General features: G+C 38.5%; 2 long non-coding RNA genes across 4 annotated transcripts in view; one reads left to right on the forward strand and one right to left on the reverse strand.

Moving 5' to 3' along the window:
- Window positions 1–17,356, reverse strand: part of LOC125417642 (uncharacterized) — a 49,706-nt gene that overhangs the window by 14,441 nt on the left and 17,909 nt on the right. For 2 of the 3 annotated variants that reach the window (XR_007237192.3, XR_015005071.2), the window contains exons 2-4: window positions 15,931–15,985; window positions 8,553–8,758; window positions 7,291–7,480 (exon numbers count right to left, since the gene is read on the reverse strand). This is a non-coding gene — a long non-coding RNA (uncharacterized LOC125417642). Of the gene's footprint in view, window positions 1–7,290; window positions 7,481–8,552; window positions 8,759–15,930; window positions 15,986–16,386; window positions 16,553–17,356 lie in introns of those variants that run through there. The other variant, XR_007237193.3, reaches the window with a different exon arrangement.
- LOC125417643 (uncharacterized) lies at window positions 958–6,884 on the forward strand. Its single transcript, XR_007237194.3, has 3 exons — window positions 958–1,390; window positions 1,648–1,914; window positions 2,719–6,884. It is a non-coding gene; the product is annotated as an uncharacterized LOC125417643 (long non-coding RNA).

Raw genomic sequence — 17,356 nt, forward strand, 5'->3', positions numbered from 1 at the left:
GAATCAAAAGTTAGCAGACTCTAGATCTTAGGCAAAAGATGTTGGATGTCTGCTGCCAGTAAGCATTCTAACACACTATTTTAAATACGAAATAGTGTTAGACTAGCATCAATATTCCTAATTTGATACATAATGGGTGAATCAATAGAGTAGATGCATTTCACAGTTATACTTGTATAGCAGGTGAATAGAAGCCTAGCTATAAATAGTGAGTTGTGTTGGGCTACTAATTCCTTTTGTGTTCTAACAATATCATTACTCTACCTCAGGTTTCTCTGTAAATTCTACAATAATACATCAACAATCTAACAATGAAGAAGTACTCTAACTTGCATTTCTCAGGTTCTTCATGTACAAGATGGGATAATAATAATAAATGCTGTACCTTGCATTAAGAAGATTATATGAGTTACAATATTTTTTTACACTGCAGTACATGGCATCTATTAGTGTTAAATTTTAGCTAGTATATTTATTACAGATTATCACTCCTTATTCTTTATGGCACCCTCTTCCAAGACGTCAAGATCTTAAATACCCTCTACTATTATTCAAATCAAATTTCTGTCTCTAAGGAATTGTTTGGCTAAATGTACTAGTACAAATGGTTAAAGATCCTTCTAGAAGCTGTCCAACAAAGTTTTCAAGTTTGTCTTATTTCCTCCTGTTCAGTCCTCTGTAGAGAGGAGAAGGTCATAGCCAGTTCAGTCTACTCAAGGGCAGGGTATTCTGACTCTCAAGCTACCATGCTTTTGTGGTCTATTGCTCAACCACTGTTCGTCAATTTGCAGATCTCTCTGGGAAAACTAAGGTTTCTGTACATCGGTTTTCAAGGTTGGTGAAGAGAGACCAATCAGCACCAAACACTCTCTTCTGACAAAGGCAGCCTGTTGAAGAAGCCCCACCTCTGAGTCTGTGACTGTCCTTTTGGCTCCACCCCTATGCACACTGCTTCTACAGGGCACTTCCAACTCAGTTAGTTAGCTTCCTCTTTGATCTCCAGTTCTTCCAGGATCTTCACCAACCAAGTTCTTTCCTTGCCTTTTCATTTTTGTGTATTGACCCAGAGTTCATGTGTGTTTGTTTCAATGGCAAAATTATCCTTAACTGTTGGCTCAATCTTTTCCCTTGAAGACCACATGTCCTCTGAGAGCTAAGAAGTAAATGGCAGTCTGGAGGCTGGGAGGACCAACGTAAGTCAGATAAAATCCCTCAGCTTCTTGTGCTGCCCCTGGTGTAGGAACTACATTTGAACAGAACATGAAAGAGAAACAAGTCCTGGAAACAGAAACTAGTGGGTAGAAAGCTTTCTCGGAGATATGACTGGAAGCCCCGACTCTTCCCAGCAATCCATGCCTGTCCCTGTCTGCCACTGTCCAGTCAAGAACTGGTATGAATGAGCTCTCTCTCCCTCCCTCTCTCTCTTTCTCTCTCCCTTCCCTTCTAAATCTCCCTCTCTCTCCCCCTCTCTCTCCCTTCCCTATCCCACTCTCCCTTTCTCTTTATCTTATTTCTATTTCTTTCTCTTCTCTTCCTCCAAGAACTTCAGGCTCTTGATTTTTTAAAAGGTAAGGGGGAGGGGTCGATAGAATAAATCAATTTCCTTTTCATTTTTTTTTTTGAAAGGTTTGACCCATTGCTTTTCAGGAGAATCTTTTGAATGCAGGGATAATGGAAGCTTCTCCCTGCAGCCAAAGAAACTTGAGAATAAAAGCCAGTAGCAGACCTGCCGTTATGACTCTCTCCAATGGAGGTCAAGAAATAGAGAAACAAAAGGTCTCAATCAAGAGAAGCCATCTGAGAAGCTCCCTAACAAGCTCCCCGCTGCCATCAGTCTCCACGACAATATCTACTGTGCATGTACATAGGCAACAGTTGCAACACCAAAACCCATGACTCAGGTCATCATCTGTGGTAAGTTAATCAGAAAGAATCAAAACATTTAGGGAAAATAAGAAATATGACCCAGGTCTCCAGCTTGGTTCATTTTCTCAGTCACAGAAAGAAGGTCATGAATTCATAAGGAAATGCTGTGAGTTGGTGTGGCTTATCTCTCAATTTAAAGCAGTTCCCGGAGTTGGCTGAGAGAAGAAAAACATCACATCACCTATAAAATCCCCTCCCTCCTCTCCCTTGCAGAATTTCCTCACAGGTTATTCCATACCAAGAAAAACCAGGGCGCAAGGCAAGAGTGAGATAAATAGTTTTGAAGCAGTGGAAAGCAAATGAGGTATGAACATAGCCCCTAAAATAGAGAGAATTCAGACTTCCAAAGAGCTCATTGAACACAGGCACAGAGGAAAAGCCAAAGGGCTACAAAACAGAACGAATAAAGTAAAATGCAATTAAGGAATGTTTGATTTTATAGCCTTTTTAACATTTATATATTTATTTTGTATGAGGATGGGCATATTTATGACATGGTATGCATCTGGAGGTCAGAGGACAGCTTGCAGAAATTGCTTCTCTCTTCTCTCTTCCTACCTTCTCTCTTGTGACTTCCAGGGATGGAACTCCGATTGCCGAACTTGGCTGAAAGTGCCTTTACCCACTGAGCTGTCTCTCTCAGTTTAGAATTAAGCCAGGAACTGGTCATTCTCCATTTTAATTTTTTTTTTTTTGAGCTAGTCAAAATTAACCTCAATTGCAACAACTTATTTCCAGTGCTGGAAGACACACATGGCTCATTATCACTTATGGGCGTCTCTCCCTCCACAGATAAACTACTCTCTTGGCATCACCCATGCAAAGATCTCATCAGCACGTGGACGGCATGTGATATAAAGCACGTTCACAAGGGAAGGATTATCTTTTACTGGCAATCTGTGAGCACTATGGAAAAAGACGCTTCGTGATAGAATTATAAATGCTGGCCCATCAAACAAAAGCCTCATGTCTAAACCCTGGGTGAATATTGGATGCCATTTTTTTCCTGCTTGGCATTTTGATGTAACTATGCAATAATATCAAATAATTTCGTGTTTACATATGCCAGGTGACAAACTGCATATGTGCAATTACGGCACTTAGTAAAGAATTTTACAGGCATCTAATGCATAATGAAAATTCTGTATTGAAGTCTGTTTTTTCTCCTACAGTTTTATGTGTATTTGACACAGAATAGACAGGAGAGAGTCCTCCAATACTGGAAGCATTCACCAAGTCAGTTCTCCCATAACTTGCCACTGTGCATGAAGCCAGAGATGGAAGAAGCCTGCAGAATCACAAATGGAAAGCAGAAATAGGAAGGAATTGCAATGAATAGTATTGAAGTGAATTCTGTGGTATGAAAATTAATATTTTTGTTTGAAGCTACACTGGACAACAATTTTAGGTCAATCTGATCATTCAGAAATAAACCGATACCATTTAGAATACGATGACAGAGCATAGCACAGTGTGTTTAGCCTTGGCTTCCCAAAGTAAAATGAATGTAAACAATCATTTAAAGGAATCTACCTAGCAACGTGGAGCATATAAAAACTAAAAGAATCCCTTGATAAGTACCAGGTTTGTGTCTCAGAATTATCAAGATGATTGTTACAGATCTCTAAATGTGGCATGGTTGATTGATACTCTTCCTTGGCTGATTTAATTTTATTTATTCATTTAACATCAATATGTGCCTACCACTAAAGGAGGCTTTCTGATAATCAAAGAGCCTCTCTCCTGATACAATCTAAGATTTCTTTTTTTAATCTTTAATCCAAAGTCATGTAGTTTTATTTCCTAATATACATATTTTTCCAGTGGAGTATTTTCTAAAACATTTAAATAAATTTTATAATAATGGATCTGACAACAAATGCTCTAAGATATGCCTAAACCTGTTTACTTTAAACAAAGTTTATAAACTAAAAATTTTATATTGTTGAATAATTTCCTAAGATCTTAAAGAATTATTTGAAAATGTGATACATTCTAGTGTTTATTTATGTTATGACAGCTACACCTGAATTTTACATTTTCAAGCACATAAAATGTGGTTAGGAACTACCACCTGTATCAACAGTTGACAAGTGTCTGAGTTGTTTTCTGTACAGCAGGGTATATCAGTAGGCTTTCTACAGGAAATAGCATAAGCTGCTGTTCAAGAAGTTCTCAATGGTATTTTTAAGAATAATAATAAAATAAAAATAATGTAAAAAGATAGACCAAATCCTAACACTTTGGAATAAAAAAAAAAAACAAACAAACAAATAGAAGAAATAGAGCCCAAGACAAAGCCAAAGAAACAAGACATGCTTGTTGGTACTCCTAGCAATCTCATAAAAACGCTAATCTGGAAGTCATAATATGTACCCAAAGGGCCTGATGCAGACCTGCGCGGGCCTTGTGCATGCTGCCTCACGCTCTATAAGCTCATATGTGCTTTGGTCAGGTTGATTTAATGGGCCTTGTTTTCTTAGTGTCCTCTGTGACCTCTGGCTCCTATACTCTTTCTGCTTGCTCTTTTACAGGATTCACTGAGCTTTAAGGGGAGGGATTTAATGGCTGCTTCCAGCTAAATATTTCAAGGTCTCTCATTCTCTGCATAGGGACTGTCTCTAGGTCTCTGTAGTTGTTCCCATTTGTTGCAGAAGGAAGCTTCTCTGATGATGGCTGGACAAAGCACTGATCTATGAGTACAGCAGCATATCATTAGGAATTCCATTTTTTGCTACTCTTCTTTTTTCCCTGTTTTGTTTGTTTTTGTTTTTTAGAAAATAACAATATCTAGATTTGCCCTAGGTCTCTGAGATTTCTAGTCTCAGGCTCTTGGTAACCCAAGTAGTGTTGATTAGGACCTCTATCTCATGGAGTGGGCTTTAAGGCAAATCAGATATTGGTTGGTTACTCCTACAATCCTTTTCCATCATTGTACTAGCATCTCTTGCAGGCAGGACAAGACTGCTGACACTCTAATATGGCTAACGAACCATGACAAGTATTCTGAAGTCAGGGCTTGAACTGAGAGTTAATAATCAGACACTATGGGGTAAGACCCAAATGTAGCTCACTTTGTCTGACCTAGGACCTTCATTTTGCAAGTCATTAAATTTTATGATGCTATTTATTTTTTATTACATATATTTTTAGTGTGTATGTGTGTGTGGATTCCATAGTATCTATATGAAAATTAGGGAACAACTTTCAGGAGTATTTTTTAGTTCAATATGCAGGCCCAAGGAATCGAAATTAGGCCATCGGGTTTGAGCACAGCATCATTGCTCACTGAGCCATCTTGTCATCCCATGCAATGTCCAAAATCCTTGAAGACTCGGGTGAATTGTTGATTTTTTTCATGACCTCCCTATCATGGTTAATTTAGGGTTAATCTTCCCCACTAGTTTCAAAGAATGGTGTGTCTGCATATGGGTTACTTTGCAAAGGTGACCAAAATATATATGATTGGAAAGAAGGGCTGCGGCTCAGAGCTTTTTTAGTCCAGCTGGTGGCATGAAGTCTTGAGTTCAATCTCCAGTACTGAACAAACAAAAACAAATAAGCAGATAACAGTCCCAAGCCAGTAGCTGGATTTTCCCTGAATTACAGTGCATCTCAGCTGTACGGTTATTCATCACTGAGCTCCATCCACAAAAGCTCATTCTTTACATTGTCCTCCTGATCTGAAATGTGGCTATCTCTCTGCATTGCTAACTCTGAGTGTCTCAAGTCTTATTTTGTGTACATTCAACATCAAGGGTCACTGGATGCAGTTTTAGATTTTAGTTTAAAAGAGTATTTTAAATGTTATCTTATGAAATATTTTTTCTTTAAGTTCTTCCAAAGGCCAAAGGGAAAAAAATATACATGTTAATAAAAATAAAATTTATTTTGTGTAAATGTGAAACATTCCATTGACTATTTTTACAAATTCAATTTTTATTTTAGGATCTTAGCCACATTATGCTTATGTATTTTGAGATGTTTTGGTATTTCATAATCCCAATGATATTGTCATCGCCTATTATTACCCAGAAACTATGTTCAACATTATTTTTTTAATATCAAAATAATGAGAAGTGGAAGAATGATGATGGGAATCCCTAGGAAATGCTACTCTTGCGAAATACACCATTATTTTCCATTTATTCATTTCATTGCCCAAAAGAGACTGCAGGCTTGAATCAAAACTGTCGAGTATACATTTGTGGGTTTGCTGTCACTCTCTTTGGTTACAGTTGAGAACTCAGATGTTTTATTTTCAGTCTTCAATTTATGGGAAAGAAGAAAACCAATGGGATAAAATTGTTTAACATAGTAATTAGAGAATGAACGGAAAGAAAAACACATTAGCCTTCTAGACTCTAATGATGATGGCAAAATCACTATATAAGTGAACTTTTCTAGTCCTCATCTTCAGGTTGTAATAATCTATATAAATTTGCTTAAGCAAAAATTTCCTGACTGGTGGTTACTCTGGTCTAGGGGATAGGGCTGAAGGAAATTGGTGGGGTGGTAACAGTGTCTCAATTCAATGAGGAATGCTTGTATTAGTTATGTCTTTGAAAAACACATGTCTATAGCACTGATTAATTTTATTATGCATGAAATATGTCACAATAAAGCTAAAACCAGCAGTACTATATAACAAATTATCCCCAAATTTAGTAGCTTTGAACAGTGGTATTGACCAAAGGAATAAATAAAAATCATTTAGTCATTCAATTTGCTTAGTGGTAATCCTTTTGACAAAATAACAAAGAAGTGATGTCTCAAGGTCCCACCACCTTCTAGAGACTCCCGCCATCCTGCCATTCCTTGTTACGCTGTTGTTAGAAAACACTGTTGAATGATGAAGAACAATGAGAACAAAATTCCTGGGATTAGGAAGCACGATGCTTTCTCTACCACAGCATCAGTTCTCGTAAGTTAAGCCTCTGACAGACCTTAGCTTCATTACAGAATAACCACAAATATATTCTAAAAAGAGCTGGGAAAGAATTCTCTCTCTCATAGGAGCTCTCTCATCCTGGTAAAATATTGATGACAGAAGTTTTCATAATAATGCTAATTTCCACTGGTGTTTTACTCCTTAGAAAAAAAGTTCTTTGAAAAATATTTGTAATGGAACAAATACAAAAAGAAATGTATTTGATCCAGTTAATAGCCTTTCTGAAGTTAACCAGACAGCTCAACAAGTCTGTACATCCAGGATTGGTCTCTTCATTGAGATAAATTAGTTGGAATCTAGCATGTATTTTCTTGCCTTCAAGGACCCTGATTGATTTAACAACACACAGAATTTGAACACATTGTGTCTAACAAGCTAGCAAAAGGGAGAGAGGAGAAATATAGAAAACATACCACCGTTGCAGTAGGACTCTTGTCACACAAGGGTTGCTACAAAAGGGTAGTTGGAGAGAATGAATGCAGGAAGCCCATAGTGTTTCTGCACACTGACTGTGCTTGTTAAAATTGTCCAAAGCGAATTCCTTAGCAGAATAGCAAGCATTTCTCCCATGATGTTGCTCTGTTGTTGTGCACTCACGTCTTTCTGAAAAGAATAAATTTAAATGCATATATGTTCATCAGAAGCCATGAGGAAGTAACTTGTAATATCTCTCTCTCCTCTCTTTCTCCTCTCTCTGCCTTCCTCCATCCCTCCTCCCCTTACCCCCCTCTCTCCTCTCTCTCTCTCTCTCTCTCTCTCTCTCTCTCTCTGTGTGTGTGTGTGTGTGTGTATGTGTCTCCTTTCTTTCTCTCTCCCTCTCTCTCTCTTTTTCTCTGAACTATCTCATTAGAAACAGCATGCACTTTCTTACTTTTCACTCCAACAACTATCATCGGAATGTTTTCACATGCAAACACTCACAAAGTCCCCTTGTGACTTGCACACATTCCTCTTTCTAAGTACCACGCTCCATCATCAGTTTCCCTATGGTGCTTCCTTCACTCTTATGTAGCTACTGCATTTCCTCCCTTCTTTTTCCTCTTCTTCCCTAACTGAATGTGTCTCAATAAAGAACTCCATAAATGAGTCTCAGTAAAGTAACCAAGCTTGGAGAAAGAGAGAGAGAGAGAGAGAGACAGACAGAGAGAGAGAGAGACAGAGAGAGAGAGAGAGAGAGAGAGAGAGAGAGAGAGAGAGAGAGAATTCTAATGCAGCCCTTTTATCCAAAATAACAGACTCCAGCCACAGCTGAGAGGTTCTCATGGCAATGTGTGTTTTCAAAGTGTGTGATCCTTTAATAACTTCTATTCTCAAGGGGCCATAAATGATCACCAAGTTGATAATTTTATATATAAAAGGTCTGAGGACAAACAAAGACTGACAATTTGAAAGAACAGCTGTCAGTACCAAATTGAATCCAGTCCCATCTAAATATAATTGCATCCAATATTTATCTGACACAAAGAGAAAGGGAGGTAAGAGAGCAGCTGCGAAGTGTAAGCAGCACACCTAAGAAGGGTCTGTCAATAGATTTGAGAATAATGAATGTGTTATATTCTCCCTTATTTGATATTCTCTCAAGAATGTGGCTATGGTACCAACATATGTTCCTTTATGTAATGTTGTTAAACCATCACCGGGGAGGCAGGTGATAGCAACTTTGATTTCTGCTCACCTTGATCCCCTCAAATATTTTCTCTCCATCCCATCTGAGAGGACTGGGATCTCTCTGCTGCATAAGGTTTCTTTGTCTCCTCTGTTCTCAACACCACGCACACTTTATTGTGTTACTGTGACGTCCGTCGTGACTCTTCCACTCACTCAAACCTCATGGCTTTATTGCCACGTGCAGGTGGAAACTATCTCCTGCCTTTCCTGTTTCTGGGTCAGATAAAGATGAAAAATGTCCCATTTATTATCCACAGTCTTGGTTATCAGTCATCCAAGTGAGATCAAGCCACTATGTCCAACGTATTCCACACAGTACCTTGCCTTATCCATAAATATTCTGAAACAATGATCTAATTGTTGTCCAATGTCTTCCAAGTCATAAAGTTTTCTTGGTTTATCTTTTAATCCAAATGATATTCAAATATTAAATCGGAAGTCCTCATCTGACACCATAGCACAATTGTTTGCGTTCAGCCCTGTCCCCCTGACTTCTCTCAAGCTGCACATTCTCAGGTCCAGCTTGGCTACCTTACCAGTCCACCTGTCCTCCCTGAAGCATGCCTTCAAGTAGTAAAGTGACTCCTTTTGCAAGAATCTGTCCTTTCACCTACCTAGCTCTCTGGCTTGTTCCAATCATACCCTAGGAGGTCCTTTTGGATTCTGTCTTCCTGTTATCATAAACCACATCTTACCATATGTACCACTACAATTGTTTACAGGTGTGTTCCTACAAGGTTTCATGTGTCATCTACTACCGCTCAAGAGAGTGTTTTGGGAACAGTAGGAAACCAGTAAATACTTGTTAACCACCCTGCAATCTCATGACTGTGTGAAGCACTTCCCATATCAGTGCGTGGTCTGAGCTCACGGTCATTCTTACATGCAGGCTTTCTTTTCACCCAATACTCAAAATGACTGTTTTATTTGCAGCCAGATGTCTACAAATAACCTTTGCTTGTATCCTAATAGCGAGTTCAAATATCAATTGTCATCACCAAACTCTTGCTATGTTCTCACGGTGTCCTTTTTTTCTCTCCAACTCCAGTTGCTGAGGACATCACTGACTGCAAGCCTTCTGTCTCACACACAATCTCACAAGAAAGTCTTCTCAATCCTGGATCTCACCACTTCTCTCTCCCTTCCTGCTACCATTTGATGATATGCCTCCACTGTCTCTTACTAAGCCCACCACAATTGTGACCTCCAACTGAGAGTCCTGTTTCTCCTCAAGCCCCACAATCCCTTCAGCATGGCAACAACTGAGACTAAGAAGCCAACAGACATGATCATAACCATGGCCTTTACTGTCTTAGTATGTTTTTACCTCCCACATTTGTGTCTCTCGTTATTAAGTTTGTGCATTTGGTCTGGTTTATTCAGTAACTTACCCCTCTCAAGGATGATAGAAATTTTTATATGGTAGGCTCACTTCCACATCCCTAGTTCCTGCCACACAGGAATCACCTAGTGCATATTTCTCAGATTAGTAAGTGGAGTCCATTGCTTTCTTAAACCAAATATGTCATTGTGGCCATTTGACGTGCTGTGGATTCTGTGGGTGACCATGGTAGCTTGCATTGCTTTCTGGTTTTTCACTTCTCTGTGCCTTCACTTTTCTTTAGAAACTTGGTTTCTCCCTCTTCCTTCTAGTTACAGCTTCTGTGTGCTTCCTGATAATGCCAGATCACAGTCATCTCTGAAGATATAATCTGTTTGGCTAAAATCGCTTCGCTCCTGCTTGTGAATCATGAGCTCTTTGATCTCAATGTTCTTTCTAAGTTATTTTCAACTAAGTTTCAGTTGCCAGCAAAATCTGAATCAGAAGCTAGGGGCCATTCATACCTTGCTAAGAAATCCTCCAGAAAATATTTACTGAATATTGTCACTAATTATTTTATCAGAAATTCATGTTCTGCCTTTTAAATATTTACAAGTTAGCTAATCACGAGGGGGCTGTCATTATAAAAAGGTCTATGTGCCAGCATGCTGCTGTGGTCATTAAAGCCTTTCTTTCCTCTTCTCTTTTACTGAGAAATAGAAGAGCACAGAAAAGAATCAGGGGAAATGAGCAGTCGGGGGAGTTTCCGCGAGAGGCCTTTCAGAGTAACTTCATGGAATCCTGGCTACAGTAGCCAGTCCTCTGAATCCACACTGTCTGGGTAGCCTCTTAGAACTTCTATAGTACACTTACATAGAGAATGATTTACAATATACAGATGAGTAAAGCAAGGAAAAAATGTTCAATTGTTCTTGGGATAGCTTTTGAAACTCTTCACAACTCTTCAAATTCAAAACACAGAAACAAGGGGGGCATGACAGATAATGGGAAAGAATTTAAAAGAATATAGAATCATTAAGAAAAGAGACACATGAACAATAGCCTAATTAAACAGCAACAAAAACAAAAAGTCATTATGTTACTGACAGCTCATTCTAAATGGGTACAGATTCTGCACAGCGATATTATTTAGCATTTGGATGCTTAGAATATGGCAACCATCACGAACAGTTCTAATAAAATTGTGTCTTAATTCCTAGCTGGGTCTTGAGATGAACCATGATTCACTACTTCAAATGGTATCTAGGGCTAGTGAGAAGGCTCGGCGAGTCAAAACTTCTTGCTGAGTCAAGTGAGGACCTGAACTGACCCCCATATCTACATGTTCTAGTTTCATGTATATTGTTTTAATGAATTGCCCTGACAACGGGCAGTTTGGGGGAGAAAGGGTTGCTTTACGTTTAACCCACAATTCCAGGTTACAATCCATCAGATTCAAGGAGACAGGGACTTCAAGTCGCTGGTCCCCTCACTCCAGTCCACAGGGGAAGGAAGCAGACACATGCATGTCCATTTGTTGGCTAGATTTGTACTCATCTCGAATGATTTTTTTCACTCACATCATTCAGGACTCCCTTCCTAGGGAATATTGACCTCCACAATGTCCTTGCTCTTCCACATCAATTAATTTAATCAAGATAACCCCCCACAGACATGCTCACAGTCCAGCCCATTGTAGACAATCCTTCATTGAAACTCTCTTCCAAGGTAACTCTAGGTTGAATCAAACTCACAATTCATCACAACACATCAAGAGCCCAGTGTGGAAGACATGCTTGTGACCTCACTGGGGGCAAAGACAGAAAAATCCTGGGGGCTTGTGCCAGCCAGTCTGCACGTCACATAAGCAAGCACACCTTCAAACAATATGTCTACTCCATTTACATAAGTAAATTAAAAATAAGATAAATCTTTCAAAGTTATCTGAAAGTATTAGCAGCATATAATAGTCAGTGCCTATCACCCCAGCACTTGGGAAGATAATGTAGGATACCATTACTCTGAGGAAAGCCAAGGCTGCACGGTGAGTTTAAGGCCAGCCTGAGCTGCGTAGTGAGACCTTCCTTGTCTAAAAACCCAAAAACAGTAGATTTTTTTGAAGTTGTAAATTAAACATGTCCGCCTTGCATTTTAAGATGAGCTCTGGAGAGGAAATAATATGCTTGAGACAGACTGTCTGGTTATACTACCTCTAGGACAAAGCTGGCTGCGAAACTATGAGTTAAAAACCAAAGTTCCAGGTGTTCTCTGTGTGCCTGAGTCCCGTGTTTGCGGAAGTACATTAACCAAAACAGTTTATGGACTCAGATATCTAAGATCACACTCTTGAGTGGATGGCCATATTTTGGAACTCTAGATAGACTTTAAAATGCATGTATTAAGAGTTGGCTAGACTAATTAATCAAATAAAAATTATACTTTCATACGTCGATTACTGTATGTGTCTAACTATTTCTATATGTTGTAGCCAAATGCTTTTTATGGAGCAAGGGTCCATGATGTATATTTTTTTAGTTCCCAATGAAGAAACTAGTGTGTCCTTTATAAAAGAATAATGCAAGTTGCATTTAACTAATAGTAATTTCTACACAACTTAATCATTAAATGCATTTTACAAGCTATGTAGACTTCACATAGATGGATTTTAAATACAGTCATTTAAAAATTTACATTGCTTTCAGTTCACATTTCAAGTAAAATGATAATTTCCCATAGTTACAGAAGTCATGCCTCGTATTCCTGTAGGAATAGTACTTATGACAATTTTTCCTCATTCTGTTCTCATATAATCACTTTTGGGGAGTATGTCTTTTTTACAGAGAAGGAGCATGGGTTCATTTAAGGAAAATGACAGATTGCAATGTTGTACAGCTTACGTGGGGACAGAGGTAACCCTTAAACTGTGCATCCTGAATTTTCCTTCAGCCATCTTTTTGCTCAGTCTCTGTCTGAATTCAGTACTTTTTGATTAGGCATAAGATAGCTCTGATTCAATTTTATGTTTGCTTCTTTAATTGCGTCAATATGGTTCCTAGTCCCCCGGTGAAGTTTCTTCATCAGTGGAGCAGGTCCGAATACTGACGTCATCCCTTTGATGCATTCCAAAGAGCGGAGTGGAAAGGCGGAAGAGAATCGCTGTGAGGACAACACGCATTTCTCTGCTGGCATCACCAGATCTCAACTGTACAAACTTCACTCCCTCTCTGAGCCTCACACTTCTAATGTGTAAAAGAAGGAAATGATAATAAAGAACTGGCTTCACAGGTTTGAAAAGTTGATGAAATAAAACATTTATGCACAAAAACAAGCAAAAATGTGTAGTTTCACATATTTAGAAATTGAACTCCATTCAAGAGCTCTAAAAGAAGCCAAGACAGTATGCCTTTCTCAAACAAACAAATGTGCTGCATGCCTCTTCTGCCTCTTCTGTGCAGGATCTTAAACAGACATGAACGAATACAAACGTACCCATTTTCACTATCATTAAGATGCAAAGCATGTGGGATGCCCCACTGTGTCCTATGACTCCTACTATTTGCCCTGAATGCAAATAATATGCACAGAGACATGCAGATAAGGGAGCAAATATGTGCAGGAGTCTCCAAGGGATGAATACTCAGACACAGGCACGTCCTCAAGCAGAAATATGTTAAGAGGGCATTGCAGCAAAGATAAAATTAGAGGAATAATGGAGAGGATCAGGTGAGATTACTCTCATGCAGGCAGGGTTCTTTGATTGTTCAAGTTTTGAGAGACATGGAACAACTTCTGAACATCCATTGTATGAAATATTACTTATAGTGGGAGACTGCTCTTTTGCTTCCCAGATGCCCAGATCCAAATAATCACACAGAAACTACACTAATTACAACACTGTTTGGCCTATTAGCTCAGGCTTCCTATTAACCAGCTCTTACTTGTTAAATCAACCTATTTCTATGAATCTGTGTATCACCACGAGGCTGTGATTTACCAGGTAAGGTTCTGTTTGGCATCTTTATCCTTGGGCAGCTCCACTGCATCTCTCTGACTCTACCTACTCTATACATCTCTTCCAGCCTGGGTATATTCTGCCCTGCTATAGGCCAAAGCAGCTTCTTTATTAACCAATGGTTAAAAAAAAACACACATTCACACCATACAGAGGGGAATCCCTTATCAATTGTTTGATTTGCACTTTATTGTGATATAATGCTGATCTTTTAAGATCTTAATATAAAAGAGCACGGGAGGCAGCATTCAACATAGCTCTCAGTGGCCCCACCTCTTGGTATCCATGCTTATTTTGTTTGCTGGTATCATCTCCTTGAGTGTATGCTGTAGTTGTTGACTTGTTCTCAAGCAGCTGAATACCAAAGCCTAATGGGAGCTCATAGCTGAGAACGGGAAGCACGAGCCTCTGTTTCTATCTAGAGTGGCATTGATATCTCTTACTGTCTTGCTGACTTGGCTCTGAGCAAACACAGCTACATGTCGCTGAATCTCGTCTCTAACTAAGAGTTTATAAGAAACAAAGGGCCCTCAGTCCATCAATATGCAAGAATAATAGCATACCTGCCAATCATGAAGGCAAAATTAAAAGGAAATTTTCCCAGTTGAAAACTCAACTGGCAGACACACCTTCAGTGTGACTTGTGCCACAAGTACTTGGCTTAGATAAACTCAGATTTAGATCCACAGAGACTACGAGATAACAAATGATGTTGCTTTATATCACTAAGTTTGGGATGGTTGTTAGGAGGTAGCAAATAACTAACCTATAACAGAACAGTTGGAAACTACAAGACTGGCAGTTGTGGGCAAGCAGAAATATCCATGACTTGAACCAGTTTAGACACAGGGAAAATGACGAGATTCCAGAACTGTTTCTCGGTTGTTTTGCTTTAAAAAAAAAAGTTTTCTATTTGTCATGTACAGGAGAGATACAGGTTGGAGAGATAGCTGTACATGAAAACCAAGTGTTCAGGGAACAAGATCCAGATAGAATTAAAAACCTGGGGTTATAAATATTATGCAACATTTACGATCAAGAGTAGTAAATAGTCCTAGAACACAGTGGTGTTTCAAAACTGGGAAAAAGACACATGACGAAAAGAGAGAGCTAAAAGAAGACAGTGTCTTCTGGATGACACATGAATAAATCAGTTCACCAGCACGAAAGGAACTCACTGAAAGTATCCACAGAGACCACAAAAAACTTGAACATGATAGATGAAGTGAGTAAAAATCTAGTTCAAGTTGTCCCTTCAAATAGAAATAGTGTCTATATTCCTTCACTATGATTAAGTCATCTTCTACCTGCAAAGCTCGTGAGTAAATGTATAAAAAAAACAGTTCTATTCTTTGAAGACAAAGCCTTCCATTTGAAATAGACTTACTATCCAGAGTCTTGTGAATCAAACTTTCAAATTAAGAACTAAGCTTTCAAAACAATAGCCACTGCATTCTTGATACACACCAAAATGTCTTCTAGGTCCTTCCACCCCAGGACTCATTTCTGCCAAATAAGCAGATAAACAAAGGAACAGCATATTTTGTAAGGTCTTTGCTTTGTTATTGCTGCTGGCCATCCTGTTGAAACACGATTTGTGGTCCTACAATTTATGCATTGTTTTAAGTACAGACCAATCTCATTTCCAAATGTCACCCCCACTTTTCTCGTACTTCCTTGAACAGTGCCATCCTCTAAATGTTAGTCAGTGGAAATCCTTACAAGAGGATTGAAAGTGATTTCCACAGAAGCTGAAGTGAAAAGGAACAATTCATTAACTGTGGACTGCGACGCAGTCTCTCAAGTTTACGGCTAGTAGATGGCACATTAAGGCGCAGATGCTAGAAATCTGAAATAAGCGGCACAAGTGAAATAATTACACAAGGAGTGCTAGGTCTAAGATTTGTCACACTCTATGAACAGTAATACAACACACAAATAGAAAAGTCAAGGTTCATTGGGAAAGAGATAAAAATAAATTGTAAATATTATGAAATTGACAAGTGCCATATGCAATACAAATCTTGAGAGAATTATACAATATTTGATTACCTGTCCGATGTATACTTTGTTCTACTTTCATTTCTCTTGCTTTGATGAGATTCCCCTGAAAAAAAAAAAAACAGCTTAACAGAGAATGGTTTGTTTAGTTTACAGTTCCACCATTGTGGGAACGTGGAGACAAGAACTCAAGTAATAGTTACATCATACTTTAATCAAGAGCAAAGAGAGACAAAACAATAGTTTGCTTAGTTTCTCTCTACTAGTTTTCTCCTTTTTTATGCCCTTCCTAATGAATGTTGCCACCCACCATGGACTGTTTTTTTTTTTTTTTACATCAATTAAAAATCAAGATAGTCCCTGCCTTTCATGTCCACAAACCATCTCCATCTATGTAACTCCTTATTAAGACTTTTTAAGGGGTGATTCTAGATTTTGTCAAATTGACAGTTAATACTAACTAGCCTTATACGTGATCTGAGCAAAGCCAGGAGTGGAGGTACACACCTTTAATCTCAGCCCTCTGGAGGCTGAAGTAGGCAGATCTCCTTGGGCTCAAAGCCACCCTAGTCTAAAGAGTGAGTTTCAGGACAGCCAGGATTGTGTAGGGAAACTCTGTTTCAAAACAAAACAAAACGTAAACCTAATTGTACATCCTTGTTATACAATTCCTTTTCTGTTGGTTTGTTTGTTTGTTTGGTTGGTTGGTTGGTTGGTTGGTTGGTTGACTACTCTTTGCTTTCTCACCACAGTGATTTTGCAACATGATTACTTAGAGACATAAAAGAGAGAGTTTAATCTTCCCTATAACTCGTGACACAAAAATTATTTTATTGTGACTGGACGAATGTCTTCCTGACTTACCCCTTGTTGACAACCATTATTTTTCAGCTTTCTAATCAAATTTGGTGAAATATTTCTCAATTTCTTCCATATATATGTATATATATTTCAAATTTCTCAAAGAATGCTGCACTTTCTTATAATTAGCAGTAAATTGCTATTTAATATTTCCTTAAGAAACACCTGTTACAGTAAATTATCATTATAAACCATTGTTATGCACTGAATTTGTCATGTTAGAATAATTTATTTTGAGGTCATTTATAGTGCTTAATTGTGTTTCCTTCACATTGCATTCATTTTTATCTTACACTGCTATATATAACGTGAAGATGTAAAGAATAGATTGCATGTACAGTCACAAAGTCGGAAGCTTAGACTTTTTTACTTTGTTGAAACATTCTAAAATGACCTTCAAAACTGCCTTTATAGTGTGTGACATTGACATAACTTCCCCATAGACAGGCTTCAAAAATCCCCATAGCTTGCACCACCAGCTGACACGGGACGTTGGTACCTTGGGGATGTTGAAGTCAATTATGTCTCAATATGTAAGGTTATGCCCTTTATGAGAAGATACACACAGTACACAACCATGTGAACTCTCATAGAGGGATACCCAAGAAGTCCCCGT

The sequence above is a fragment of the Myodes glareolus genome, chromosome 14 (assembly GCF_982192425.1).
Source record: "Myodes glareolus chromosome 14, mMyoGla1.1, whole genome shotgun sequence".
NCBI lineage: Eukaryota > Metazoa > Chordata > Mammalia > Rodentia > Cricetidae > Myodes > Myodes glareolus.